The sequence below is a fragment of the Hyperolius riggenbachi genome, chromosome 12, assembly GCF_040937935.1.
Source record: "Hyperolius riggenbachi isolate aHypRig1 chromosome 12, aHypRig1.pri, whole genome shotgun sequence".
In the NCBI taxonomy this organism is placed as follows: Eukaryota; Metazoa; Chordata; class Amphibia; order Anura; family Hyperoliidae; genus Hyperolius; species Hyperolius riggenbachi.
In genome coordinates, this window is record NC_090657.1 from 99,912,787 (window position 1) to 99,928,106 (window position 15,320).

General features: G+C 42.6%; 1 protein-coding gene across 10 annotated transcripts in view; it reads left to right on the plus strand.

The window, feature by feature from the left end:
- The window catches only part of THRA (thyroid hormone receptor alpha), a 1,122,562-nt gene that overhangs the window by 53,282 nt on the left and 1,053,960 nt on the right, over positions 1-15,320 (plus strand). For 9 of the 10 annotated variants that reach the window (XM_068262452.1, XM_068262453.1, XM_068262433.1 and 6 more), the window contains one exon: positions 7,258-7,329. The exons of the other annotated variant lie outside the window; for it this stretch is intronic. The gene's annotated coding sequence lies outside the window, so the exon portion shown is untranslated. The remainder of the gene's footprint in view (positions 1-7,257; positions 7,330-15,320) is intronic. 10 annotated transcript variants of the gene reach the window in all.

The window sequence follows — 15,320 nt, forward strand, 5'->3', positions numbered from 1 at the left end:
GCAGGTAATGCAGCCACATTGTATATCAATGCGCGGTTGCATTACCTAATGGTATTGCATAAAGGATCGGGATGCGTGCCGAGGCACCCCTGAAAGGTGCCCGAGGCGCACCAGGGTGCCGCGGCACCCAGTTTGAGAACCCCTGACACTCAATTGAGTTGCATTGGCTGTTTTGTCATCTATGAAGAGGTAAGCCAACTACCTCTCTTTTTTTTTTAGGTAGGTTTTAACTATTTTTTATAATTTTGGGCTTTTGCATCCACCAGTTGTTACTTACCAGGTTTTGTTTTAGTGTAGTTCTTATAATTAGGATCTACCTAATTACTGGGAGTGCGACCTTCGAGAACCCTCGAAAGCCTGAATGGGGGTGGGAATTCCCCAGTCCTATTGGTGGTTGCACTGTCGTGCAACATAAAATTTGTGTGTGACCCTCTTTACATATCTTATCCTGGTGTCTCAATATATTGCCCTACTGGCTCTTGGGTTTTTTTTGTCTCCCTTGTTTTTTCTTGGTTTACAGATTGTCTTGCACCACCCTCCTCCACTTCTCTAAAAAATGCGGCTAAAATGAGTGAATGTCACTGTACCCTATAAGAAACAAATCCATAGCATCATGGAACCTCCAAGAAAGGCTAGGAACACACTAGGCAGAATTGCATGTGCATTTTCCGTTCTGTGCTATGGAAAATGCATATGCGATTCTACCTGACGTAGGACCATTTATTGGCTTGAAACCTTGTCAGCAGGCCTTTTATCTCGCTATACAGACACCAAGGGAATTATGTTCATTTTCATATAGCTGTGTTAGGGTTGGGACTGTAACTCTTGACTTCTTGGTAGAATAACTTGACCTCTACCTAATGCAGTTTTATTACTACCTCAGTTCACACATACCTGTAACCCCGCTTGCTTTTGTAAAACTCTGCATTGATACCTTTTTCTGGTTTGTTGTTATGGATGGATATTGTTTGTCTACTGCCCATTCAAAGGTGTAAATATTTATTCAAGGGTGTAAAAGATGTATGTATTAATCACAAAAAAATGACCATTGTCTTTTGGTTAAAGGAAACAAGTGTTACCAGACATAGGGCTTGATTCACAAAAGAGTGCTAACTGTTAGCACGGCCGTTTTCGCGCGAGTATTCGCATTGCGCGCGCTCACGAATTTTCGCGAGAAACAATAACGTTTTCGCGCGCAAACGTGAATTTTCCCGCGAAATCACGATCGTTTTCGCGTGAAAATTCACGTTTGCGCGCGAAAACATTATCGTTTTGCGGGAAAATTCGCGATCGCGCGCAGTGCGAAAATTCGCACAAAAACGGCCGTGCTAACAGTTAGCACTCTTTTGTGAATCAAGCCCATAGGGTTAAGAGGACAAGGCTTGAGAAAATGTTAAAGGGAAGGTTCAGGGAGGGTGGAGAAAAAATAAAAATCAATTTCCACTGCCCGTGGCAGGCAGGAGGTGCCCTCGCCGCCGCTCCGCAGGCTCCCGGTGGTCTCCGGAGCGCAGAAGAGCCCGACCTGGCAGCCGGCCTGGCCAGGTCGGGTCGGCCACCGGAGACCACCGGGAGCCTGCGGAGCGGCGGCGAGGGCACCTCCTGCCTGCCACGGGCTGGAGGAAGCCCCAGGTAAGTGGAAATTGATTTTTATTTTTTCCCCACCCTCCCTGAACCTTCCCTTTAAGACTACCAGCAGGAGTTATTTGCCTAATTAGCAATACAAGCTATTTCTGGCGTATGACATTTTATAATTTGTTGCTAGGAGATATGACTGTAATGAAGAAGGTTTGTAACTAGCTAAAACAGCAAAATTGTAACTTGTGCGTGACTTAAAACCACATTAAGAAAAAGTTATACATGTCAATATTTTTCAATTATAATCTCAAAATCATTTTTAAACCTCATCAGTAGTGCACACATACAGAAAAACGCTATTTAGCATAAAAATAACAAAGTGATGAGTGCAGATTGTTGGTGAGACAAAGCTACCCAAAATAAAGCTGAAATGAAAAATCTCTTCAGCAAGGGTAAAGCGGAAGGGGCACATAGAAGTATGTCCATATACATACAATCCAATCTGGACTTGACCCTTCTGGACCAATTTTCAGCTTTTTATTTGCATTTAAACAGCGGTTCTACAGCAACAAGAAAGCACAACGTTTCGGGCTGCCTGCCCTTTCTCAAGTGCATCTTGGGAGCTTGGCTTGGCTGGGCTTGATGTACCTCCTACTTTAATCTGTGACTCCCCGTGATATATTGGATACAGTCTGAGGCTCGTGGACTTCCCATTGTTGCACATAGAAGTATGCACTAGTAATATGATGAATACAGTTCCTATATATTTAATTACCAGTACTTCTCAACAAATGCAATGCAACCACCTTTAAAGTGCATATTCTGATAATGGAAATATGTAGCTGAATAGAGTTTTTGACCAGTTAGTATGTTAATGTTTTTAGGCACTAATACTGACCTAAGGAAGTGAGCAGTCAGTCTTACAAAACTCGTTGCCAGGCATAAATTTATTAAATATGTTTCAGATGATTTGATTGCATCTTCCTTGAGATAAGCCACCTCCTACCATCATGTTTTACTGTTTTTAAATAATGTTGCTCATCCTTGTGCGCCTTTTACCACTTTAAACCTACAGCAGAAACTTATCAAGCATAGTTCAAACCACAAGGATTGTATTGCTCACCGCAATGTTATGTGACCATTCATCGAACTTTTCCAACATGCTCGATCCCACTCAATAGATAAACTGTCCCAATGTGACCAAAAGTGAATCTATCTGATATGGTTGGGCAATAGATGTCTGGCAACTTTAATCAAAGTGATCAGATTGGCTAAAAAAAATTGTCTGGTCAATGTTAGACTGCTTAGGTGTAGCCTTAAGCTTTCACACACTTTAGATAAGGGGTGTCAAACTCCAAGTGGGCTGAAATTGAACATTGGGACCAAGTCATGGGCTAACCTCAATGCCCAGTAGCCACCTTCCTCCCTTATAAAGTTTCCTGGTGTCTAATAGAACCCCTCCCTCCCCTATACAGTTCCCTGCTGTCTAGTGGTCCTCCCTTCCCTATACAGTTCCTAAGTTTATAATGGCTCCCTCCCTTCCCTATACAGTTCCCTGGTGTGTAGTGGCCTTCTCCTTCATCTATACAGTTCCCTGGTGTCTAGTGGCCCACCTCCCTTGTGTATATAGGTCCCTGTAGTCCAGTGGCCCCCTCCCCTATAAGTTCCCTGATGTCTAGTAGACCCCTCCCTCCCCTATATAGGACCAAGAGATGGAAGGCTCTGGGTCCTATAGACCCTTCCGAGAAGGCTCTATAGGACCCAGAGCCTTTTCTCTCCTTCGGTATATGTTTGAATTTTTTTTTTTTTACAGGTTCCCATTGACTTTAAGTTGCTCGTATTCAGAAATATACCTATCCCACATTGGCTATCATTCATAAAAGTGTGGTCGGTAACAAAAATCTGTGCAGGAAAATACAGCTTTCGGTATTTTAGACTTCTGGGTGGTCATTCATAAAAATGTTGCCAGTTGCGATACAAGTGCGGTGATTTCCCGAAAAAGGCTGTCGGTAGGCTGGCGGAAACAGAGAAGCTGCCTGAGTCCCTCCGTGCGCTGCTCTCTCTGCTGCTGCTTGGGAGGTCTGTCTCCATTCACTTAAATGTATTCCGTATGCTTATCGCTACTTCTAAGGGAGCGGTATTCCCCGTCCGCATACCGCTAGCGTAAATCTTTATGAATTGACATTTTGTTACATTTTTTAAGATAGTCACCGCACAAGGCGGTAATTTATCGCTCTTTTCGGGAATGTCAGCTTTTCATGCGGAAACAGCCTTTATGAATACACATTCACATAAGTGGTCAGTAAAGTAAGCTGTTTTCAGCATTTCCCCATGCGGGAATTGCTTTATGAATGATAGCCAATTGTGCAGAAATGTTACTTGCTGGCAGTTACTAATTTTTATTATACATTTACGGTATGTTCAAACATTTTCTGAATTGCCTTACAGAGTATATTCTACAAAACATGTTACAGACTATTCCTCAGAGGGGATTACAACCTGATGTCCTGGTCCTATCCCTAACATATGTTAAAGAACAAGCAACACCCATGTTAACCTTGTAAAAAAAAAAAAAAACACATATATAAGTACATAAATACTACAGGATCTTCTCAAAAAATTAGCATATTGTGATAAAGTTCATTATTTTCTGTAATGTACTGATAAACAGTAGACTTTCATATATTTTAGATTCAAATACACACAACTGAAGTAGTTCAAGCCATTTATTGTTTTAATATTGATGATTTTGGCATGCAGCTCATGAAAACCCAAATTTCCTATCTAAAAAAATTAGCATATTTCATCCGACCAATAAAAGAAAAGTGTTTTTAAAACTAAAAAAGTCAACCTTCAAATAATTATGTTCAGTTATGCACTCAATACTTGGTCGGGAATCCTTTTGCAGAAATGACTGCTTCAATGTGGCGTGGCATGGAGGCAATCAGCCTGTGGCACTGCTCAGGTGTTATGGAAGCCCAGGATGCTTCGATAGTGGCCTTAAGCTCATCCAGAGTGTTGGGTCTTGCGTCTCTCAACTTTCTCTTCACAATATCCCACAGATTCTCTATGGGGTTCAGGTCAGGAGAGTTGGCAGGCCAATTGAGCACAGTAATACCATGGTCAGTAAACCATTTACCAGTGGTTTTGACACTGTGAGCAGGTGCCAGGTCGTGCTGAAAAATGAAATCTTCATCTCTATAAAGCTTTTCAGCAGATGGAAGCAAGAACCCACTTTTGAACCAGAAATAGTGGCAGAAGCGCCTGACCTGGGCTACAGAGAAGCAGCACTGGACTGTTGCTCAGTGGTCCAAAGTACTTTTTTCAGATGAAAGCAACTTTTACTTTTCATTCGGAAATCAAGGTGCCAGAGTCTGGAGGAAGACTGGGGAGAGGGAAATGCCAAAATGCCTGAAGTCCAGTGTCAAGTACCTACAGTCAGTGATGGTCTGGGGTGCCATGTCAGCTGCTGGTTTTGGTCCACTGTGTTTTATCAAGGGCAGGGTCAATGCAGCTAGCTATCAGGAGATTTTGGATGCTTCCATCTGCTGAAAAGCTTTATGGAGATGAAGATTTCATTTTTCAGCACGACCTGGCACCTGCTCACAGTGCCAAAACCACTGGTAAATGGTTTACTGACCATGGTATTACTGTGCTCAATTGGCCTGCCAACTCTCCTGACCTGAACCCCATAGAGAATCTGTGGGATATTGTGAAGAGGATGTTGAGAGACGCAAGACCCAACACTCTGGATCGAAGCATCCTGGGCCTCCATAACACCTGAGCAGTGCCAAAGGCTGATTGCCTCCATTCCACGCCGCATTGAAGCAGTCATTTCTGCAAAAGGATTGCAGACCAAGTATTGAGTGCATAACTGAACATAATTATTTGAAGGTTGACATTTTTTGTTTTAAAGACACTTTTCTTTTATTGGTCGGATGAAATATGCTAATTTTTTTAGATAGGAAATTTGGGTTTTCATGAGCTGTATGCCAAAATCATCAATATTAAAACAATAAAAGGCTTGAACTACTTCAGTTGTGTGTATTTGAATCTAAAATATATGAAAGTCTAATGTTTATCAGTACATTACAGAAAATAATGAACTTTATCACAATATGCTATTTTTTTTTAGAAGATCCTGTACTTCTACTTACATAACAGATGTATTGTGCTATCCACGTAATGATTCCTGTGAATTTTACAAAGGAAAAGCAGAAAATCTTAATCTAGGCAGTGGCCATCTTGCCAAACTAATGCTGACATCATACTCCGTGACTCTTGTTTTCCCCTTTCCTTTCTCTTGCTCATTGTGTATTCAGTAGCTGCCCTCCTCCCAGAGTCTTTTTTCTTATTTACACATCCAATTACTGAGTCACCTCAGCCTTGCTTGTAAACACAAGTGATCAGCTAGGCAGGGAAATAAATGGAAGAGGAGGAATATATTATAGATAAAAAGAACTCCCAACATTCAAAAGAACTCCCAGAATTCAACTATTTGGCACTGTTTGGCACTAGGGCCGGTGCTCCTAAAGTATGTGATAACTCTAAACCATAACAGCAGAAAAAGTTTTGAATGCAGGATTAGCATCTTTATCACTTAATACACTCAGACCAGTTGCTGTTGAAATTTGATTTTTATGGGGACAATACCGCTTTAAAGTTCAACTGAACTGAGAGTTATTTCCTTTTAAGGAATACCAGTTGCCTGGCTATCCTGCTTATCCTCTGCTTCTAATGCTTTTAGCCGTAGACCCTGAACAAGCATGCATTTTTTCAAATCTGACTAGATTGGCTGCATGCTTGTTTCTGGTGTGATTCATACACTACTGCAGCCAAATAGACCAGCAGGGCTGCCAGGCAACTGGTATTACTTAAAAGGAAATAAATATGGCAGCCTCCATATTCTTCTCACTTCAGTTGTCCTTTAAGTCAATTTACCAGTATGTTTCTGGGAAACAATTGAGTCCATGATCTGTGATTTGAGGTTTTATCTCGTCAGAGCATACTTTAATTAAGTGTGTGTGTGCGTGCGTGCGTGCGTGCGTGCGTAAGCATGTGGTATTTTTGGCTGTTTTAAAATAATGTGGTATAAACCACGATTCGTTGTTACATGGAGTTTTGCTGGCTTCTTACAAGAGTATAAATTAGATCCACTCCCCGGCTGTATAATATTATGGATCATCATGTAATGGAACAGAATACATTCACATGAGTTTTTATTGGGAAAGACACATGTGACAGCTTCACAAGTGCAAATGGTATATGTCATACATTAGCCCCCAGAGGCATCCTCACATTCCTGTATATGTGCCTGTAGGGAGTCAATCAGCAGGGCCGTTTTAATTCTGAGGTGACATATAGCTAACTCTCCTTTAGCAACATTAATATCCTAGTAGTGATATCGCTAACACGGTATGAGCGTGTAGTGACCCATAACACCATCCAGTTAGCTCTGACCAATGTACCGTGAAATGTAGTAGCCTAACTCAACCATAGATTTTTACATATGTTACTAACAGATCTAAAAAGAGTGCATTAAAGCTGTAAAACCAGCATTTTTTTCCATAGATTTCCATATGAAATGAATCTATTTATTCAACATCCCTCCCCTACCCCCTGAATGTCTCCATGCTACCAGTTTGTTTTTTTTAATTGATACCTTATTTTCCTTCAAACTAGGTGATCATTTGACATCTGTAGGACTTTGCCGTCTCCATGTCCATAATTCAAAGAGAGGCTACTGCATTCCAGGTAATAAATGCAATAAATTGCAATGGATTATGGGTTGTGAATGGGGGTGTCACAACATTTTTGGTCTATATGGCACTCAAGCTCAGCGTCCTAGGAAAAAGAAAATTTACACCAGGTGGTTCATCCCCAAGAAGGAGAACATATGGGTCAAATCGACTTGTAAATGAACAGAGGTGCCAGCAGGATAAAAACAATCACTAAAAGTTTTAAAATATGCCTGGAGGAAGTGGTGGACTTGCCTCCAAACAAAAGCAGACTAGACAACTGTCTGATATAAACATATAAATACTTTATTGGTACCCCAATGGATGCCATCCATTCGGATCCATTGGGGTACCAATGTATTTATATGTTTATATCAGACAGTTGTCTAGTCTGCTTTTGGAGGTAAGTCCACCACTTCCTTCCAGCATATTTTAAAACTTTTAGTGATTGTTTTTATCCCGCTGGTGCCTCTGTTCATTTACAAGTCTATAGTGTCCACCCTTGGTGGAAGGGGGACCCACCCCTATTTTTCTTCCTATCTACAGAGAACGACATCTTAACCCTGAGTGAGGAAAGGTCTAATCTGCTCACTTGCATTTACAGTGGTTGCCTTAGCGGTAACCCTCGTTTGTGAGTATAACTTTCTCACATTTCATTGTACCATATTACCTTCCGCATACTACACTATACTGGGCTCTCGGTGTCTCCTTCTTATATGGGTCAAATCAAAAGTTTCGGGCCAATTATTAGATCCAATTTAAACATCCCTCCAAACATTTTGAGCCATTAGACATGCACACCAGGTGTGCCAAAGTGAATCTGACATCCCACTCCATAGAATTCAGAGTGTGGAGATCATTTGGTGCATTCTTAAAGAGAATCTGTACTCTAATATTCTTACACTAAAAAGCATACCATTCTATTCCTTATTTTCTCCTGTGCCCCTCTGTGCTGCTTCTGCCACTCTCTGCTGCAATCCTGGCTTGTAATTAACAGTTTTAGGCAATGTTTACAAACAAACTAACCAGCTTCTAATAGGCTCAGCTAAGCATAGTGTGTGAGTATGCAGGGGGCCTGCAGAGGGTGTGTATCGCTTCTACCAATCACAAGCAGCCCTGCACATTCCACACAATCAAAGCCTTAGCCCGACAAACAGGACAGAGGAAAGATACATTGATTTATTACAGAGACAGTGTAATTAGGAAGAGCTGCAGTAAGCCCCAGCACATTAGAACAGGCATAGGAACTCATAGGATAGAAGAACTAAGGCTGAAAAAATTGTTACAGAGTCTCTTTAAAGGACACTTGAACTTTGAGGGATATGGAGGCTGCCATATTTATTCCCTTTTAAACATAGCAAATTGCCTGGCCATCTTGCTGATGCTCTGCCTCTAATACTTATAACCATATACCCAGAACAAGCATGCAGATTAGATGTTTATGACTGAAGTCTGACTGCATTAGCCACATGCTTGTTTCAGGTGGATGAGTCAGACACTACTGATGCCACCAGTAAGACTGCCGGGCAACTGGTATTGTTTAAAAGATAATTAATATGGCAGCCTCTGTATCCCTCTCATTTCAGGTGTCCTTCAAGGGGGTAAAGTATATACTGTGTAAAAGTTGAATGGAAATTTCCCATGTGGAATCATTTTATTTATTTTTTAACATGATCTGAGGCCTGTCAAGTTGGGATAAACTGCACCTGGTCTTTGTGGATGACTTAGGGCAAGACCAAAGTTAATCTGTAGTATTTACTAAAAGTTAGTCTCTTTTTTTTTTTTTTTTTAAGTGTACTAGAGACGGCACTATACAAAGATGTTTTACTTATCCAGGGCTTCCTCCAGCCCCATAAGCACAGCTGAGTCCCTCACCATCCTCCCGTGTGCCTCAGTTCAGCAGAAATCAGCTCCGGTAACTGGCTAAATCGTGCCAGTCAGGGTTTTCTGTGCATGCGCAGGAGGTCCGCGAATACGCAGAAGACCCCGACTGACATGACTAAGCCAGTTACCGGAGCTGATTGCGACTGAACGGAGGCACGCGGGAGGATGGTGAGGGACTCAGCTGTGCTTATGGGGCTGGAGGAAGCCCTGGATAAGTAAAAAAAGCTTTGTATAGTGCCGTCTCTGATTTCCTAAAGAATAGGGACTGATGTAGAAGATCGGGGCCAATACTTACCGTATGCAAAACTGCTTAGAAAACATAAATACTAAGTATTCAAGTATTCTAGTTCAGCTCCAGTTCTAAGCCATTTCCTCCTCCATTATTCTGATGGCTGCAAAGCCTTTATGCCCTTTCACTGAAGACGCATCTAATGGAGTTCCACCATTATAGACATCATAGCTATGAAAGGAATGCCATTTGAGCTAAAATCATCAACTAATTTTTTCAAGTACTGTATCACATATATTTGAGGAATCTGTATTCTTATTTCATTTCTGCTGCAGTGAAGTATCTGAGTGTTAGTCTGCAGTTTCTATATACAGCATATTTGATCAGTCCTCTGTTTATCACAAAATTGCTTCTAGATTCATAAATCATTTTTCCACCCTCACATTGGCATAATGATGAATCACGCATCCCTTTAAAGGGAACCTAAACTAAGTGGGACATTGATGTGTTCTTTTAAACAATACCAGTTGCCTGGCAGTCCGACTGATCTCTGTGGCTGCAGAAGTGGCTGAATCACAGACCTGAAACAAGCATGCAGCTAATCCAGTCTAACTTCAGTCAGAGCACCTGATCTGCATGCTTGTTCAGGAGCCGTGGCTAAAAGTATTAGAGACACAGGATCAGCAGGAGAAATCCATATCCTTCTCAGTTTAGGTTCGCTTTAAGGGGGTTCTGTGGCATATTTACAAAAACTAAAACTTACCTGGGGCTTCTATCGGCCCCCTGCAGCTGTCATGTCTTGCATCGTCCTCCTACGATAATCTGTTCCCTGCTGCTGGTTCCGGTCTAATTATTCCTCTAACTAGAGTGCGGCTGCGCGGCCATGGCCGTGCGTGTGCTCACTCCCGCGCGTGTCATCGGAGGCTTACTGCGCAGGCGCAGTAAGCTCCTGATGACGCGCGCGGGAGCGAGCATTATTCCTCTAGTTAGACGAATAATTAGACCAGCATCGGTGGCGGGGAATGGAGGATTGTAGGAGGATGGCTCGGGACATGACAGCTGCAGAGGGCCAATATAAGCCCCAGGTAAGTGTCAGTATTTGTTTTTGTAAACATGCCACAGAACCCCTTTAAACACAAGATATTTTTTGGAGGGTGGGCACTTATTAATATATCTGTAATGGTACGCTGCTAGGGATAGATTTAAGTTTTTCTCTCCCCTATACAGACTTCTTGTGAAATGCCACCTCCCATGTGCAGCCTGCCCTTCTGTGTGTAGCAGCTGCACCCTTCATATTGCTCAGGCAACTTCCCTTGTGCCCATACTAAGCAGTACTGTCTTGCTCTGCCCTTTATTTCCATTTGAAGTGTAGTCTTCTATATACAGCAGCTCTCACCTTTGACTGCAGCCCCCTTAGGCAGCATCTTATGTGGCCTTCTAAATATCTAGCTACATATGTATTCTCTGACTTGCAGTATATTTTTCTGACACTGTAGTGTGTGCAGATGCTTACAGATGCTATTGAAGCTCAGTATCTGATTTTTAGTGGGAATAAAACCAGAAGAGGAGGCAGAAGTGAGACTGGGTCTAAGGCAGTGTGAAGATTTTCTGCCTTCGAGTGGGCTAAAGACGTCCTTCTTTTAACCAGGAAACTGGCGTTTATTAAACCATTTGAATCTCCAGGAGGTAGACAAGGAAGGGGTGCACAACATGAGAGGAAGGCCATCCAAGTTTTGACCGAGTTGCTTAGGGAAAGGGAAGAGGAAATGGCCCCTTCAGCCCGTCGGAGTAACATAAAAACCAAAAGTGTGTTCTGTCCATCAATCATACAGCACACACATTAGCACTTTCGTAATATGGTAACAAGAGATTTGATGGCCCTTAAAAAAAGAACACACAGAGATTTATTGGGAAAGATTTATTGACAATGTCTTGATCTTGTGGGGTGGGCCTAGATCCATGTTCATTGATTTTGTGCAACTTCTCAATACTAAGGACATAGGGGTGCACTTCACACAAGACATACAGGACCAAACTATCACCTTCTTAGATCTGACCATCACGAAGGTTGAGGATGGATGTTCACAAATTATGTTTACAAATGAAGAACTTTCGCAAACCCACTTCAACGAACTCCCTGTTGAGATGGGAAGGTGCACATCCCAGCTGACTTAGGAAAGGTATTCCCACTGGCCAGTTCCTCTGGGCTCAATGGAACTGTTCGCCAAAGCTGTATTAGAGAACGAAAGCTCTGTACTAAAACACAGATTTTTTACAAAAAGGCTTCCACACGAAAGTAGTGGAAATATTCTATAATAGAGCTAAACCCACACCTCATACTGACAGCTTAAAGGACAAAAGCCAGGAAGCCTAGATAAGTAGAGGACCTTTGAGACTGATAGGAGTATTCTTCAACCAATCTCATGCTATCTTTGAAATAATCCAGCATTACTGGTCAATATTAAAACAGGACAAGGATCTGGTCGAGATTCTACCTGAGAAACCTACGATCACCTACAGGTGTACCAGCAATCTATGAGACATACTGTACCTAGACAGAAAAAACCTCCCCTATATCCACCTGGCTACCTTCACGCCCCAAAGACTCCTTTAAATGTGGCCACCGTAAGGCATGCCTATTTAGCATACCCAGCAATGGTCGTCGTGTATATTGCCAAGTGAGAATGTGACCTGCTATATGTGGGGAAAACCGGCCATTAAAAAATCATGTATTGGAACATCTCTAGGACATAAAATCTAAAAGAGAAACCTTGATTGCATGACATATGAACAGTATACATACCAATAGATGTTTCAAGATAGAACTTTGGGGCATCCGGCAGTGGAAGAGTGGGGGGAGGGGGGCCTTGACAGAAGATTAACACAAATAGAATGGGAAAGGATATTTAGGCTGAATACCGTGCTGGCCCCTAAAGGGCTCGATGAGGACTCTGTGCTGGCATGTTTCCTGTGAACCCACTCAGCATTAATAAGAGTTAGGTACAGCCACTTATATTCTCATCTCTGCTTATCCCTGCTCTCTTTATATATTGTCACCTCACCTGTGTGACTTTCTCTGAGGTCCTTCATGTACACAATTCAGATGGCACCCTCCCTTTGTCTCACCCTCCTTCCTCTCCTGCCCTTGCCCCCCTTTACACTGAGTCAGTAATATTCCATCCTTTGCCCAGATTACTCTGGGGTATTAGTGGATATCAGTAGTAAGTGGAACTCCATGCAGATCAGCTCCTGCCACTGTATATACACATGCATGGCAGGTGGTATGCATGGTTCACCTACAGACACCGATATTCTTTATGCCACTGGAGGGCTCTGGTGCCCATTTGTAAGGCACCTTGCTCCCCTGCACCCAACCAACTACAGTGGACCAACTACAGTGGATTGTTTCTTACAGGGGAGACTGGGGTAGCACCATTGACTTTGGGCGTCATGGCAACAGGTGCGCAGATCGGAGGTGCCCGCATATACCACACATGCCAGGGAATTTTATTTGGCACGCAGGTGATCTGTATCCTGCAGCAGCAATATTGACTCTGCTACCCCCTTCCCCGATCACCAGCAGCAGATTGCTTTTCACCATGGAGCATTCGGCTACCATAGCAATGGTGTTCTGGACGGCCAATTACTAGTGGGAGAGCGGAGTAGCATCACTTGGAGGGACGTGTGCGGAGTTGCACACACCCCACAGATACATTTCCCTGATATTGTACAGGGGCGAGTACATGCCTCAGCCCCCTTTTCCATTACCATAAATTGGTCTAAGTTATCCACTGGACCATGCCAGATACAGGGCACTGCTGCTCATCTATGTGTGGATACACCCACTCAATTTAGATGACCATCCTATGCATATATCATGTGGGAGTAGGTGACCAGACACACCCAGTGGGCGAGGTTTGCCACTGACATTCAGGTGTTTAACCTGCAGCCACACAGAAGGCATTCAGCTATGACTGGGGCTTTTATACTGCTGGGTAACGTTGCTATGTGGTGGGGGGTGTTGGAAATAATTGTTGTTTTGCATGTGTATTGCACTTACAAAGCCTTTTGGGGTGAAACATGTTGAAGTTCTGTGTCACTGTATTTATTGAGCACCCTTTGTTTACCATGATAGAATAATATCCATGCTCCTTGCACTGATTGATTAGATATTGCACCTATTGCTAAACACATGTCACAGGTTAATCTGATCACATCATTTGTCAATTAACCTTGGAGATGGATATCTGTTAATTTTACTAACAGCGCAGAGTTTGTTTCGACCCCCAGGGGAAGTGGGGGATCTCCAAAGACCTTCACACACTAGCAATTTATCTGTATTGTTGGGTGATACAAACACCAACAGTACTGAATGGGATTTTACTTATTTGTTTATGTAATTAAATAAGGTTTACTTTATGACCTTTGTACATAATCAGGGGTGTCCATGGGGCCTAGTACCATTTTTGGAATTTATGGCATGCAGTGTTAAGCAAGCAGGGTGAGTTGTGATGCAGGCTGTAATATTCAAAGCAAAACAGTGTCACTCAATGCAGAGAGATTGACAAATGTCAACTAGATAGTGTAATGACATGAAGAGCACCACAGAACAGAAAGCAATTATATGCAAATTGTTTAAATGCTATACATTTAGAAATATTATTGTCTTGGATTGTGAAGCTATTTAGAGCATGCTTATAACATAGTGGTGGCTGACTGTGCAGGGCTCTACCTCACCCTCTTAAAGGAAACTTAAGATTATACAACTTCCAGAATGTATACTTACCTGAGGCTGCCTCCTGTAGGCCGTGGGCTCCCTCGCTGTTTTCCCAAGCTGCTTCACTCTCCCAAAGTCAGCTGCATGTGCGACCCTGGCTGCGCACATCCTTGGTCACGCTCCCGTTTCCGGGATCGTATTGCGTCTGTGCAGTTACAGTCTCAGCAAACTGTGCATGCACACAATTCTGTCTACTGGAGGGCGATCAGGGTGCGTGTGTGTGTCCGGTACCATGCTGGGCTAGTCAGCAAATTTACCGGGTTATACTGGAGCAGCCCAGTAGGAGGGAGAGGGAGCATACAGGGGGCTGGAGGAAGTCCCAGATAAGTATAGATGCAAGTACCTGTTTCATCCCACGTACATTTTAATAGATTTTATGTCTTCATTTTGATATATGTCTGGGTTTTATGCAAGCGCAAATACTGAGTTACACAATGTGATGGAATTCTTTGATGAAGTTGGCTCATGGCCACAAAACGTGCAAAGAATTGTGTCGATATTGTGAATTTCATGCCTATTGTCTCTCTGGGATTATGTGAATTTCATTGTTTCTGGGATATTTGATACACACTGGGAACCTCCTGCCTCAGGGTAAGTATTAAGAGATCCACTCTGGTTTCATAAAATTAGAAGAATTTCTTATGATTATATAAGAACTGTTTATTATTTAGAGTGGGTCATTGGCTCCAGATTGAACACTGTGTATCCTGTCATTTAGGATTTTGCCATCCAAATAATTTTGGGTTTTTTGCTGGAATTGCAGACATTTACTGTCAAACACTTTTGTCCATTAATCTTTTGCACTAGACTTATTTAGCTTTACTGATAATGTGTTCATTTAAATGCTGTCTGCGGTCGGATATGGCTTATTTACAATTGGGGGTCTTTAAGGCTGGTTTTACACCTGGCCATACCTTTGCAGTTTGATGCTCCACTCCCATCACATCGCACCGCAATGCCAAAAACTACATTCATATGACCCTGCGGCAGAGTGCGCCAACAGGGACATATGCATAGTGCTGCACCTTGCCCAGTGACATACTGACTGCTGGAAATGAAGTACGTCACTGGGATTCCCAGGTTACCCGTCGTATCTGCATTGTTGCAGTGGGTCGTC